This window comes from Ambystoma mexicanum, chromosome 2q (assembly GCF_040938575.1).
Source record: "Ambystoma mexicanum isolate Mex_15411 chromosome 2q, UKY_AmexF1_1, whole genome shotgun sequence".
NCBI classification, from domain to species: Eukaryota; Metazoa; Chordata; class Amphibia; order Caudata; family Ambystomatidae; genus Ambystoma; species Ambystoma mexicanum.
Window position 1 is genome coordinate 180492547 of NC_090924.1, and position 16367 is coordinate 180508913.

A 16367-nucleotide genomic window follows, 5' to 3' on the forward strand; every position below is an offset into this window, starting at 1 on the left:
GATATGCAAATACTTAAGAGTAAGGATGTAACTGAAGTAACAATGAAACATTTAATCAAATATGAAGAAATCATATATGTAAAGAAAATAAATAATCATATATGTGAAGAAAATAAAGTAACCTGTTGACTAATAAGAGTATACTAGTAGAAACGCAAGGTAGACGAGTCATCTAGAAGCTTGCTGCAGAGGAAAGCACAATGTGGTAAGAGCGGCCATGATGCAAAGATGGACGTCGGACTTGTATTCAAACCAATTAAATTACCCCAGAGAAAGACCAGGGCAGCAGAGCCAGGAGGCACTGGAAAAACAGTTTTGTGTGAGAAATAAAGAGGAGTCTATTGGCCTGGGATCAAGGATGCTCCTTCAAGGAATAATTGCAAGGCACAAGGGGAGTCAAAAGGATAAACCATGTTAGTAAGACATATTTCTCTTAGATTAAGAATCTGGCAAATCACTGGCTTTTAAAAAATGTTATTAGTAGATAATATTATGCAGACAATTCTTTCTCCAAAGAGGTAATCTGCTAGCCACATCCCCCTTTGTCACAACTCCATGCCGAAAGCATAATGTACTTGTGCCCTGCTGCATCAGTAACCTGATACACAGCACCTGCCGTGCTCATGGCACAGAGCAGGTTCAAAGGTCACAAGATGCCCACTCGACCACCGCAGTGACAGAGCAGTCACTTCAGCTCAGGGGTGACTTTCAAGATATGGCCCCTGTACCCAAACTAGGATGGTCACAAGCACCCCAAGATGGTGGCATGCTAATCTCTAAGAATAAGCTATGCTTGAGTTTAGGCTTAGTGCACAACAATATTTATGTTCATGGCTGCCACATACAAATTGATATTGCACTTGTGTCAGCTCCTGTGAGTCAGCTCGGCTTTGGAAGGAATGTATATTTGGTTCAGACGGGCTGATACTGCCACATAGTACGATGGAAACCCAGAGGACCCAGCCTCTTTTTGATACTCTCTGGGAGGGCAGATAACCTCCTCCCCCAGAGACAGTCATCCAGCAGGCAGCTATGTTTGGCCCAGGTAAAAGGAGCCCACCCATTCAGGAGTAGTAGTCTCACACATCATGCAGTGATTATATCGAGAGAAAAAAAAACAATTGAAATAATACTGAAACAATAACTAAAAATAAATATATGTGGGTGGGGGTAAGGGCTTATAAAGTGTGGGGGTGATTCAGGGTGAGGTTAAAAGCATGGGGAAACAGGGTTTAAAAAAATCTATTTTCTTTTTTGGTACTATTTAATTCACTAATTTTTGATTCATCATAATCTCATGTAACCCCTGACACCAGGGTGCTGCATATTCAAAGGTCTTTGTTGTGAGTATGATGGAATGAGGCGGGGGTAGGATATGCAGGAGTGATCTGGACACTGGAAGAAGCCTTACACCATCTTGTTTCTCACTGTCTCTCTTTTCCTTTCCTGTCTGCTCCACTTTCTCTGGAGAAAAGCAATTTGGATACAAAATTAACAGGGCAAATCCACTAAAGCAAGGTGACTTTAGACCAATCACCCGAGGACTTGTGCCCTTAAAAAAGGAGTCTCAAACCATTTCAGCAGAATTCCCTCAGCACCTCAAGGATCCTTTAAGGCCAAAGAGATGTTCTGAAGATTCTCACCTGGACTTCCCTTGGGTCAGTTGCACTGTCTAAAGCACTCCATTATAGCTGAAGAAGGAGCTGTCCAAGACAGAAGGAATATTTGTCCCCTAACCACTCCCAAGAAGCATTGAGAATGACCAGTGCTGTGGCATAGGACCCAACATTCTGCATCGGATGTTCCGTCCCAGAAGATCAGACCCTGAACTGGAGTATCCTGTACTCGCGTCCTTTGCCAAGGCCTCACAGTATCCCGGAGGGCCAGACCAGTATGCTGGTATCTGTATTCTTCCAATCAGCCAAACCTTTGTACCAGCTCAACAGAGCATTGTGTCCTAGCAAAGCATATCACCTGCTAGGCCCTGAGTTTCTGCTAAATGCTGGAACCTGAACCAAATCTCTGGATGGTCACTCGCTGACTCTAACCGAGGGTTACAACAATGGCTCATTACAGCTAGCCAAAAACCACCACCCCATTTATTGCACATCTATGCACCATAAATCACGACTTCAATGACTTCCACATCCAATCTTGAACCGCTGGAGTGTTCTTAGCCAACCTCTCCCAGATGCCAAAGCTCAATGAAGCCTGGACAACTGTGAAGCATTCTTGGGACTGCCCCAACCTACGTCACTTGAACCGCAACAGTTCAACCGCACTCGATCCTACTCAACGTGCGCTTGCTGCCCAGAGCTCCATGATTCTACATGCCTGTCTGAGCCTGCTCAGCTCGCACCAACTTTCGAACCAGGGTCTGTTGCGTCAGCCCACCAGAAACTGAATCCAGGTACTGCAACACGGAACTGCCTCCACAGTCTACTTGAGCTCTAGAGACAGGTTAGGTCACGATCACTGCTGATCTCAACCCAATATCCAATTTATGGCAGTACCATACCTACCACACATGCAACTACACTCAGAGTGCTCTGTTGCATCTTCCATGTTCTTTGTTTTGGGATGGGTTATTGGATAGTCATCTTTTTTATTCGACTTGCAGATGATGTGCTTTATTAAATTGCTTTATATTTTTATAGAATCTTGATTGGACATTCACTTTATTTTGGACTGTGATACTGTGTGGTCTGGGTCCTTACTGGTTCATCTTCACACTCCTCTTGAGAGTATAGCCTTCCCTCTGCCTGCGTTACCACAAAGGCAAAGGAGGTATATCTCTTGACTGTTCATGTTTTACCTTTATGGTTGTGCTGTTTTTTGTTTTTTAGAAGTGTGAGGGCTAACTCAGCCATTTTACCACTGCTCATCCTTGTACTCCTGCGAGGCAGAATCCAATTTGTCACAGTAGGCGCTTCATCAAAAGTTACCTTTAAGTCTTTTAGTGGCAAACTGAGTACTTCCACAACTTTCATTTGTACAGAGAGCACAGCTTAAATTTTTCAATTCCAGCCATAAATTTAAAAAGATCACTGGGCAGATTTATTCAGAAGGGTTTTAAGCAAGCACTGTAGAGAAATTTGGGTTTCTGTTATGACTCAAACATTTCATGCAATAGTCATTGCCATTATTTGGACACAGTAGATCATTGTTCCATTGTGCATAAGGGGCCGCACTCTGACCCTAAATGGTATAGGAACATTTAATTTTTTAGACACCAACTCTAAGGTCTATAGTAGAATCCCTCAAAACAACCAGGATGATAGTGCAGAAAGTCATACTAATATGTTGCACTGCCAATCCGGTTTTCACTCAGGAATGTGCACATTGGATCAGTGTTTTAAGTTATACATGATAATTGCAAAGCAAAACTTAAATACAAAATGTGTCATTTACTTAACATGCATGCAGCTTAGAGTAGTTTTTGATTTCCCCGACCGACCGTAGTCAATTGTGAGCTATACTTTTCCATCTAGACACTGATGATATGATATGATATGATATTTATAACGCGCCTATACACAAGTGTTTCAAGGCGCAACGAGGCAAGGGAGGGGGAACAGAGGGAAGACAGACAATGATCCTACTAGGCCAGGTTTCATTCAGATCGCACAAGTGCATAGGAAGGGGAAAGGGGAGAGTGCGAGGGGAAGAGGGGGGACAGTGCAGTAAAAGGATAATAGAATAAATAACAATAAGTAATGTATGGCCAGCAGCTGGCAAGTGCAAGGGTAAAGGGTAAGTGCTGGCATCAAGTGTCAAGTGCTGGTAAGAGACTGTAGGGCTACAGAAAAAACAGTCCCAAGTGCAGGGTTGCAAGGAAGGCAGTGCAGGTGTGCAACTGGCGGGGGAGTGGACCTAGGCCCGAGATCATAGGGTGGCCAGGTAGCCAGTGCAAGGTCAGTTGCAGCCAGGAAATCAGCAGGGGAGAGGAGGAGAGAAAGCAGAAGCAAAGAGAAAGGATTTGAGCTGCTTCCGGAACCGTAGATGGTTCTCCTCAAGTTTCCGGGGGGCAGAAAGGCTGTTCCAAAGGGAGGCCTCTGCCGAAGAAAGAGATCTACCACCAACTCGTTGCTTGGAGAAGCGACTGACCTGGAGGGAGTTGGAGGTGGAAGATCGAAGAGCTCGAGAAGGAAGATGTTTAGGAAGAGAGAGTTGAATGTATTGAGGCCCTAGGCCCCAGAATGCTTTGTGGACAATGCAGAGGGTTTTGAACTTAATCCTCGCAGTCACTGGGAGCCAGTGCAGAGATTTCAGTCCTGGAGAGATACGATCCCTGGGCTTGCGGCCAAGGACAAGTCTCACAGTCCTGTTCTGGATGAGTTGCACAGGACGGAGTGTCGAAGCAGGCAGATTTAGAAAAAGGCTGTTGCAATAGTCCAGCTTAGAGAGAACCAGAGCTCTGGAGACAGTGAGCTTCTGGGGAAGGAGAGGAAAGGAAGAATACCCCTGAGGAGGTGCACCTGGTAGTGTGTCTTCTTAGAGATGTCGGAGATGTGAGGAGAGAAGGAGAGAGTGGAGTCGAACATAACACCAAGGTTTTTTGCCTCCCAGGTGGGAGTAGGGAGAGGACCAAGAAAGGCTGGCTAGAGAGTGACAGGAAAGGAGGGTGTGGGTGTGCCGATGACGAGAATCTCTGTCTTACTGGCATTAAGGCAGAGATCATTGGTGGCACACCACTCCTGGATGGCGGAAAGACAGTCAGATATGAGAGAGGGAGAAGAGGTGACTGAGCGTAGCGTGAAAATGAGCTGAGTGTCATCCGCATAGCACTGGAAGTTGGGACAGAGCATGGAAATGTGGTAGGCAGGAAATGCCAGGTATTGGTTGAACAGCCAGGGAAAGAGGTTAGACCCCTGGGGGACACCATAGGTAGAGATAGAGATAGAGTAGAGGAAGGACCCAAGTTGAACTTGGGAGGGTCGATCAGAGAGAAAAGAAGTCAGCCATGCCAGGGCCTGACCAGCGATCCCCAGGTTATCACAGAGTCGGCTGAGCAGGATGGCATGGTTGACCGTATTGAAGGCAGAGGAGAGAACAAGTAAGATGAAGACACAAGGGGTGTTGGAATCAAGGTTGGAGAGAAGGTTTTCACGGATGTTCAGGAGAGCAGTTTCTGTGCTCCATGTGCGATTGATGAAGTACATTATGAGTGTTCACAGCACAAACACTGCCAGAGTCTGTTTTTGGTAAGGGGGAGAACCTGACTTAACTTTTTTTACATTGAGAATAGGTTGCACCAAGGCTGTGTATTGGCCCTTCTGTTTTGTTTTGTTAACTAAAATAAGTGGTTGAAGTCCTGCTGAATGCTGTAATAGACGTTCTAATGGTGACTACCGCTGTATTATCCCCCATCTCTTATATGCACTGATACAGTATTAATAGTGAAAACTAACACACTAAAAATGTTATCATTTGCTTTTGGAAATTCCTACGCTAACCATTTCCTTGGGGTTAATGGCATCAAATCCAAATTAAGGCTGCCTGATCCGAAGAAAACCCTGAGGAGATCATTTAATAAATATTGTGAGCAGCATTTTGGAAATATTTAAAACCAATGAATACTTAGGAATAAGATGTGTGACCACACTTGATTGTACACCACACACAAGAAATATAACAGCTACAGTAGGTCAGTCATGTGGTGCATTAACAACGTATAGTAAGTGGGTAGGTCCTACTCAAAGTGAAGGCTACTGATTGCATATGATGATGCAGAATTAGTCCATACCTGTCTGAAATGTGGGGTAATGGAAAGGCCAAGGAAATGCCTTGAGTTATAATAAATAGTCGTTTTAGATGTTTGCCTGGGATTCCAATTTTAATATCAGTAGAAATATCTCACTGGGGACTGAGGATGCCCTTTCTCTCAGATGAAATGATCTAAAAGCCTTTGATGTACTGGATTAAGCTCTCCAAACCTGACACCCTGAACCTCTCAAAACACCTTTTAGAATATAGAATGCATTTAAATTCCTGTAAAAGATAAAGTCAAGTCAGGTTTAGTCTTGAAGCATGGATCAAAAATAATTCTCTAATCCCAGCCAAAGAGATTAGAAGTAAACTTCAAGAGCTACTGGACCTGGAGCTCCTTAGCACGGTTGCTAGTGCAACCTTGTTCAGTATAATCGGCACAGCTACTAGATGCAGAGAACCAGATCCCACAATTGCATACAGTCATCAGGGTTCAGCCTGGACAATTACCCGCAAAAGCTGTTACCCTTCCCAGGAATGTACGAGAGAATTCTTTGGTTGTCTAGGGTACCAGTCAAAAGTGTGAGGGTGTCTAAGTTCATAGGACAACTCGCACTATGTAATAGATTGATGGATCTCCCAGTACCCATGTTGTTTATAGTAAGGGCTCATACATGGTATCGGGGCCAGTATATTGTCATTTGGAGCATATACACTTAGAGGAATAACGCTTGCTTATCCACAGTAACCTCTACCTAACTCCAGAGATGGTCTATAATAGCTGAAGGGCCCTGGGGTCATTTGAATCCTTGTTACTTGTGGAGTGTACATTTTCCTGCTGCTCCCTTTTTTTTAACTCAGTTTAACCTTCGTTTCTTTGCAGCATTTTGGGATGGGTTTTACCAGCCCTACTTTGTTACTTTTAGGTTACTGAAACACAGAGTTTCTCTGGACAACCCTTCTGCGCGTGCTGTAAGGAAAATGCAATTATAAGGCACTATTAATGACATTTGGAGAGATGTTTTCTGTACATTCATAGATTTGAACTCTTTGATGCAGCAGATTAGGTGGTTGTTTCCTTAATGTCTACTTTAAGCGACAGATGTACATGTTACGGTTGTTTTAAATCAGAAACTGACTTCCTCTAGGTTACCATGTCAATCGTGATATAAAGCATGAAGTTTATATCAATACCTCACATTAGGGGTGGGCATTTCTTTTTAGGAAGTCCCCATAAGTATATAATGGAGCAAATATCATCTAATTTCACTGACCCTTGCAACTCCCTCTACCCTTTCCTCAAAAGGAGGTACAGAAGGCAGAGAAGAGAGCAATGCTGCTAGCCGATCTAGGTTAATCACCTGAAGGTGCATTGACAAGGAAGATTGAAAATCTGTCCTTTTGGATTCCCAGGTAGGGTACACCAGACAGTAAAGGTCCTCAAATCGTTAAGATTAGGGATCAGCTGGTAAAACCCATCCCAAAATGCTGCAAAGAAACGAAGGTTAAACTGAGTCCTGATTCCTGGCTTGCATTTGCTTTTCCTTGCAACATAATGTGTAATTACTGACTTCTGCAACTGTATTCATTTCTCCCCTCTTGCTTCTCGACTCTTTTACACCGCTCTACTCTTAGTCTCTCCTCTTCTCCCTTTCTTCTTTTCCCTCTCCCCTCTCTCCTTCTACTTACTTATTCTATGCACTTACTCAATCAGAATTGCCCTCGGATCTAGTATGATAGCAACATTGTGTGTCTCGTCCCCCTCCCTCTCCTTTCTCATCCTCCCCCTACCCCTCCAGCACTATCTGAAATGTCGTCAGGCCTAGTATGTTAGTTGCTTGTTTTGTTATTCTCGTTCTCCCCCCCCCTCATCTTTTGTAAAATTCCGTCACTACCTCAATTGTCGTCAGGCTTAGTAAGGTAGCCGCTTCTCTGTCTCATTTTCCTTCCGACTCCCCCTCCACTCCTTATCATTGTTGAAGCTCTTGCACTACCTGAAATGTCGCCAGGCCAAGTACGGTAGTCAATTTCACATTCTTTTTGTTTCAAGGACTTGTAAGGATGTCACTGTATTCTCCCTTGTTCCCTCCCTACCTTGAAGCGCTCTAAAACACATTGTGTATAGGCGCTATACAAATAAACTATCATAATATATCATTTAGGAGAATGAATGCTTGACCCATCCATGTTGTGGTAATTCAGCACAGGCTGATTGTTACTGCAAACATGTATACAGGTATCTGCAACATCAGTGTGCCATGCCCCAAGTACGCTCCCGCTAACACATGTTTCTAAACAGTTTTTGACACATTTGTTTAATGGAGCCCTCTATTATTAGTTGTTATTGTAAGACTTGACCCCCCTTTACTGACTGGATGCTAATGTGTATGTTACTCAATGTGTGATATTATTGCGGATTCTGACCCGTGGTTTGCGCTGCAGACAACTAGGATCACTGGACTTGGTTTATTTACAAATCAAAAGCCATATCATCCATCCCTTTTGTATCCCGTGTTACCAACACCCACAACAATGCACTCTGCCCCCTTCTGGACCTCCCCAAGCGCAGTGCCGCCCCAATGCCACGAACTGTCACACTACCAGCTATGCCTTCGCTTTAACTGTACCAGCTACTCCCACATCACGTTCACATAACAGAATCTGCCGGGGAAATGAGCAAGGGGCAATGTCTGACACCTTGGCAGTCATTTCAGTGGTCACATTCTCTCTTGTATTAGAATGCCTCGTGCAGTCTGTCCCTTGCCACCAATTAAACAGCACGTACCATTACGAATGTTTGCTCTGGGATGCTAATTGCTATAATGCCCTGTTCAGTGGGGTCTGCAATATAGCAATTACCTAAAACCCATGTTAAAGACTTCATGGACCTATTATTAACTTGGATGTTGGCCCGATACGACCTGGTGAAGACCCACGAACGCAGCATCAGTTATTCCTGTTGCCCCTACGTGGACCATCGTCAATAGATGTTCTATTCCTCTTCTGTGCATTAGATTGATGTAATTGAAGGGCTTGGGTTCTTTCTTGCATCACACCCTGCAGGGTCGATGCATCTATTCAATAGTAATACAATATCTTCTTAGGAAGGTGTTGCTCGCCTCTATGCACTCTGGGATTTCAGGTAAAGCATGTCAAGCATCTATTGTCCCTGTTCTTCCTGTACCAGGCCATTGTGTTACACACGTTATAAAACTGAGCTGTCCATATAGCGACATGTGTGTTTTTTGTGGGATTACATGTGGTTGTCTGTGTTTGACACATCATTCTTGTATGTAGGTTTTGTAGGCCTTACTATTAGGTGTAAATGGGGGAAGGCGAAATTAGCAGCAATAACAGACTCAGAGCAAGGAATCAATGAGCGGGTCATGGCCCCATTGTGCAGACCCAACTATGTAACATTCAAAGCACAAATACGTCACTTGGCCAGGACATAATCCCTATTCAGCTACATCAAGATGCATCGATCAGTAATTAAACACACCTCCCTATCACCACACCACACGCACCCCTACCACCACACCACATGCACCCCTACAACCACACCAAATCATGCACCCCTACCACCACACCACAAGCACCCCTACCACCACACCACGCACACCCCTACCACCACACCACACACACCCCTACCACCACACCACGCACACCCCTACCACCACACCACACGCACCCCTACCACCACACCACATGCATCTCTACCACCAAAACACATGCACCCCTACCACCACATCACACACATCCCTACCACAACACACACATCCCTACTACCACACGGGCATCCCATCATCCTCATCTCTTCTGTATCTGCCATCAGAATGGGTTGGTTTTTACAGTCTCCCTCTTCGCAATCCCCTCTCATCCCAGCCTCACCTGCTCTCCTAACCACCCACCTCTCCCAACCTCACCCTTCCTTATCCACAGGATACGCTAAATAATTGTGCAAGGCTAGGCACTGTAAGAGAACTGCATTGGTGACAGGCACAGTACACATACTTGATAACATAACTTTAGGAATATTTTGACTGCCAAAAGAAAACCAGAGGCCACACTGCGAGCTGTAGTTAGAAGGGGATGAACCTGGTGTTTGCCAGAGTTCAGATGCTGAAAAGAATTCTTAGCCAATAGGGTGTGGCATGGGAATTTAGTCAATATTTTTGCCGTCCTGACGTAAGTGAATTTGTGTATTTTGTGCATGTGCAAGCACTTTTTGAAAAACAATGATATAGACACATGCTGATTTTATATGGGCATACCTCAGTGGCATTACATTTATCTGCATGTTTTGCAATATGGCAATAGCAAATCAGTTTTTCATTGAGTATTAACATGATTGTAGAGCAAGCATCATTTGTTGAGAAAGTTCCTCTAAGGGTCGTTTGTAAGTAAACCTCTCTGAAGCAGTGCCCTTTCTTGTCTAACTTAGCATATACATGCTCCTTTGTGGAATTTGCATCTCTTCCACCAGATTATGTGCCCGATTCATGGAATCATTTGCCCGTAAAGTAGGGAACTTGCACGCCAAACTGCGTGCTTAATCCCGTTAGTCAATTCATGTAAATGAATGCACAGGTATTTCCTTGGACTTGCATGGATTTTGCGGCAGCCCAGCACGCCCCTGCGAGTGGCCGAGTGCCTTGTACGAGACACCATGCAGAGCGTGGGCGTCTCTTGCGCAGAGGACGTGGAAGGAGGCGGAACTCAGAAAATGGAGACAAACATGCGAAAAAGTGGGCGTTACGAGGGACGGCCTGCAGGCAGTCCATTGCACGCCCACTATTGTTTGGAACAATACACATTACGGGATCTGACCGCACAATCTCTGGGCAGGGAAATGGCCATGCAAAACTCTCATACTATCTACCACTCGAAGGCAGGCGTACAATCACTTGTGCATATGATTCACCGGGCAGAGGTAAGATTGGGAGTCGGATTTAGGAGTGTGTGCATATAACCGGGGTTTTGATCTAACTTAGGGGGGCTTGTATGCAGTGCAGTGGGGTGCAGGAACGATTTACGGGGGTTTTCACACACATTTTCTGAGTTTTACCTGAGTTACAATACATTGCACACATGTTGTTGGGGTGTCAGTAACAGTTACAGCAGACCCAGTGAAGGGTCCTCGACATGCAGGGGGACACTGCACACTGTTTTGAGGGTGCATGTATTCACGCTCGGGGAGAATGCAAAGGTGGCTGTTTCTGTCTGTTTTTGATTTGCCTGAGGGCGTGTCGGGGGCGTTCCGGTCATGACTTGCATTTATAGTTACTTTGTGAAAACAATTCCATGAATACGCAGAGCGCGTAGAAACACTTCAGCGCGGAGGCTCACGCATTGACAATCTCGGCGCGCGGGCGTTGCAGGATTTATGCACACTTTTCTGTGAATCGGGTCCTATATGTTGAGGTTGACATCTACAACATCAGCCTGAGCTCCAGGTACCATACTTGCTGTAAGAGAGAGAATACCATAAAACAAACCAAGGTTTTGCAAATCAACCAGCTATACAGCGAGTGGCCTGTCTTGATGCTGTTATTTTTTAACAGTGGCAGCCCAATTGAAAGAAACTATCTTTTTTTCTAATTATACAGCAATCTATAATCCTAACTGCAGCACTTTCCTGATTGAATCCTTTGTAAGCATGTTTAGCCGCACATGTCCAGACCAAAGCGCTTTGAATAGAAGGTATTTGCCAGCTCAAGTGTATGGAAAAAAATATAGACTAAGTTTAACTCATTAATTATTCATATTCATCACAGGTACCACTTATAATTATCCCTATTCAAACATCTTTGAATGAGGGGTTAGTCTGTTACTACTCGTGTGAAATAGCAATGCAGCCCGCACTTGAAGTGTCCAACTGGCAGAGAATTCATGTTTTCTCTCGCCTGCTCTTGGTCTCTTAAGGTAATTATTTTTCGCAAATCCAGCATTCATGTTATGAAATGGAGATTGGAGAGAAGAAATGGCGATTCCAGAATACAGCTGCGTGCCTCCCTGATATCGGCTTGCTTCTATTTCAAGTATATTACGCGGAGTTATCCATGGGCCATATCACCCATTCTAAATTCTGAAACCACATTAGAGGTTGAAACATTGGTCTCGGTCCTTGTCATTCAAAAGGCAAGGGGCAGGCACTTTTACCTTGTAAATAAGAAGCAGGCACAATGGCTGCCTTGTGATTGTCAATGGCACCTCGGTACATTGTGACAAGGGGCTTTGTATTTGCACAGCCAACCACTTTGCACAGAGCAAGCTTTGCAAATAAAAATTCAGTTTATACCTTAGTATGAGGTATTTCTTGATGGAAACAGAGAATTGGTATTATGTTCCGTAAATAGTGTTGACTTAAGCAATATCGCTGGGCAAATCGTCTGTTCTCGTGAAATATTCATTAATGTATAATTGTTTAGATTTATTACATCTGAGATAGGTCCTATTGCTTTTATAATTATCAATACTTTGATCATGATGATGAGCGACCCCACCAATGCAACACAAGATAACACTATGAAACAGGACCAACCAAAGAAATATCCAACCGCTAAGCCAAAAAGGAACAACATAAGACGAAGGGTTAAGCTAACACAAAAACCAACCCGGCAACTCCCCACTAACCCCGCTAATAATTCTCTAACACTTTGTATACCCACCACCCAACCCAGACCGTCAGCACAAAACACCCAAACGACACACACTCTTCCAACTCTCCTCAGCACACAACACGCACATGAAACGCCTGCATACAACCAGACACAAAACAACACACAATGCCAATCAACTAAAACCGTACCAGCACACAGTGACTGTTTTTTTTTTCGAAACTGAACCTACCAACAGCACATAAAAGCTCTCTTGTGCTTGTCTCCCTCAACCCTACTAACTAACCACACAAACCGCCCTCCTTTTCAAATCCGCCAGAGTACATGGAGACATTGAAAAAGGGCGGCAGTGCGTGGTACAAGTCACAATAACATTATTATTATTATTATCATTCATTATTATTTCCAATTTTGTTTAAGTGCAAATGTTGAACCAAACTGCATTAAAGCACATTATACTATTATTAAGTATAACAGAATAATCGAAAATACAAAATACACCAAGAAAAGAAAAAATGCATCTTTATAACAATAATAACAAGCATTGAGAATGCCATCAGTTTGGGTTCTTGTGCAGGCTTGGTAAAGGCACTTGCTAGGCATTGCTGTAGTGGTATTAACTGGTTATTGATGACACAGATACAAAATAGTACGAGTACCGGGGCATCTAATAGCATAGCCTGGAAAATGATGACTAATTACACACAAGCCAAAACAGCGGCTTTGCCAATGCTTGTTTTTAACAGGACTTCAGTGAAGGAAATGCATCATAAATCGAGTATCTGAAGGCAGACCTGGTTAAGACATGTTTATTACACCAGTAGTGTGTTCACAACTCAAATCAAGTTATTCCCTCTTAGAAGGCACTTCAAATGCAAAGTTTGATGGGAAGATTTGATTAAAGCAATCTCAAAGTATTCCTATGAGGAGGTTGTTTGGCATGATGGGGCAGGAATAGGATGTGAGGGGCCACAGCAATAAGCATGACCATGGGCAGTCGATGGGTGCGCAAATATCCAATCAACACAAACAAGCTGTGTGTCCCGCCTCATATGCCATTTCTCCATATCTGTACTCTGAATGCAATAGTTTTGGTTTATAGGTGTCACTAAAGCACCACCTAAGAACACAAACTTAAAATGTTCTTAGGGCTGGAGAGGAAACCACATACAAAAGAAAATATTCAATAACCAAGATTACAACAATTGCCAAAAAATGTAGGAACCTCCAAACGCGGTATTATTCAACTTCCCAAAAAAACTCACCCTGACCATGATTGCTACAGATAGCATGGAAAAGCATGTTTTGTGACATTCATCCTTAACGTCTGATTTACTAAGCCATTGTTAAATGGGGCTTTCCCCTTGAAAAATGCTTTTGTAAACCAGGACCTTCTTGCTCACCCAATGTAATTGCCATCATGGTCTGCAATGGACAAACATGACAGCAACATACTGCCAGCTTAATTTTTGTAAAACGTGCTAATCGTTGCATGTTTAGGATGTTCATTGCACGCTCACGCTTTATATGGCAAGTCTGGGCAGGGTAGTGACATTTGTTTGCATGTGTAATGAACTCTGGGTAGATTTGCAGATGCTTGCTCTAGTGCAAAAAGCACTATTGCAGTGCATTGATGCACCAGGGGAAACGGCTGGCCTCAGGCACATATTGCACTGGTGCACAACGTCATTGAAAGAATATATATATATATATTGCAACAGGTCGATTGACTGCACTTGCACCAATGCAGGCTGTGTACAATTTGCCAATGCATATTTAGGGCCGGATTCACAGAAGCCCTTTATCAAGGTGCAATCCCATAGGAAATCTATCTGTGAATAAGGCCCTTAAAGTGTTATTTAGAGCTAGTGCAGAATACACATGGTTCAGTGGTCAATGTTCAACACTTGTCAAGGTTAAGTGTATTAGGCCACGTGATCCTCATCTTGTCGAAGATTGATTTTGCCCACATTAGCACCCTGGGAGGGGGTGCTGTGCAATCAGGAATCTTGGAAGGCAGGTTGTATTCTCTAGTACAAGCCCGTGTACCGAGTACCCTGGGTGGCCAGTGTCCCATTCCCGTCTTATTCCGTGCTCCCCCTGCACCACGTATCACCCATCTAGTCTTCTACATGTGTGATAATGGTGTCTTTAAAAAAATATACCTTACTGACACAGCCCGGCACCGTGCCGTGCAGATGTAAGTTTAGACCGTTGTCCTGTTGAAGATGTCATGGAAAACGGACTTGCTGACCGCAGCGCCCCGAAGCAACGGGCTGCGCTCGAAAGGTAAATTTGTTTTCCTTTAAAAAAATAAAGCACACCTTTAGCACACGTGTAGGGACCTACCTGCGGCCTAATGGAGATATGCTCCTCCGCAGCGTGCTGACACTTTCGGTAACGGAACCGCCACCCTTGTTACGTACAGTGTCGGCCAAACGCCTCAAGGCATAGTGCCTCAGTAAACAGCCCTAGTGATTTTTGCGTAGTACCGAAGCATAACTGCAGCTCTCCGCCCTACTTCCCTTAGCTGCTGCTGTGGCTGGAAACCCCATGTGCATTGGGGAAGTCTATGCTCTTCGTTTTCCATAAGGGTTTTGAGTTTGCTAGTGGTTTATTTGTTTATTTATGTATTTGTATACTGGGCCAAAAGCCTGAGGGCATCGGTGAGCAACATTTACACGTTAGGTACAAACAAAAAGAAGACAGGACAGTCAGATCCGGCAAAGGGAAATCAGGGCGCAGTTATCTAGTTACTTGAAAAGGGGAGTTTTGAGAGCTTTGCGAAAGGAGGTCAAGGCAAGTTAACACAATGCTGATGCTTTCAGAACATTTTGTGAAGTCTCTATTCGGATTCAATAAATAACTGAGCACAATGCGTTGAGAGAGGCCAGAATGGATGAATATCAGACAGAGATTTGATAAATGCACACCCGGGGAGTGCTCATAGTCCATGTTGTTCGTGAATTATTCATCATGCTGTAAAGCATGGTCATGTATGTTGGTGCTACATGCAACCCACTATTAATTTAAAAATCCAATTAGCATATGCGTTCAAAAGCCTCTCACTAGCTCTCGCTCTCAAGTTCTTCAGCAGAGACTAACACAATCCAGTAGAAATGCTGGCAGCGCTGTGGCAAACTCAGGGCTTCTCTAGCAAGCACGTGACTTACACAACCCAGACCCATGATGCTATAGGAGAAACGGCACCGTGTTGCTGGAAACGTGCTCCAGCGAATGTGCAATTCTGCACAGTATTAGAGTTAGGGCACACATTTAACTTTTACTTTCATAACAGTGTTTGCCCCATTGCACATATGTTCAGTGAGAGGGCCCTATGCTAACAGTGGGACATATATTAATTTGCACCTCCCACCGCTCAGGCACTGTTAAGCAACAGGAGTCGCAAAACGGATTGGTCTTTTGGCCAAAGCCCACCTCCCTGCCCCATCCTTGTCCCTCGGGGGGATAGAGGGGATGAGACCCCAGAACCACCACCCTTTACTTCCTCACTCCTCCCCGCTCTCCTTATCCAGGTAAAATCAGTGGTACCACTGCCCATCCTCTCCCACCTTAACCATCCCCCTCTCAAGCTCCACTAGCTCCATATATATATCACTCATCAGGGCAAGAGTTCAGGAACTCCATTGTGTAGGTTTTGCGGGGGGCTTGGAGTCTTGGAGAATCTATTCCACCTCCACACCCCATGTCCAGCCCCAACTGAACTTCGAACATATTATTTTGCAAAAAATGTGGAAAGTGCCCCTTCCCTCTCAGCGAGTGAACGGTGGGAAATACTGTCAAGAGGAGAAGCCTCATTACGAGGCTTGCGCTGACGGAATGAAGGGGGCCGGTACGGGACCGGCCCCCTTTATTCCGTAAGGGCTGATTACGAGCTTCCCCTCGCGGGACCCGGTTCATATGTCTGGTAAAACCAGAAGTCTTTTCTGGGTCCCGCGAGGGGAAGAGGGAGGTAACAACGGGACACTTGTAATGTGCGCGTTATTACCTCCCTCCCCATTCCCATTGAGCCCGATG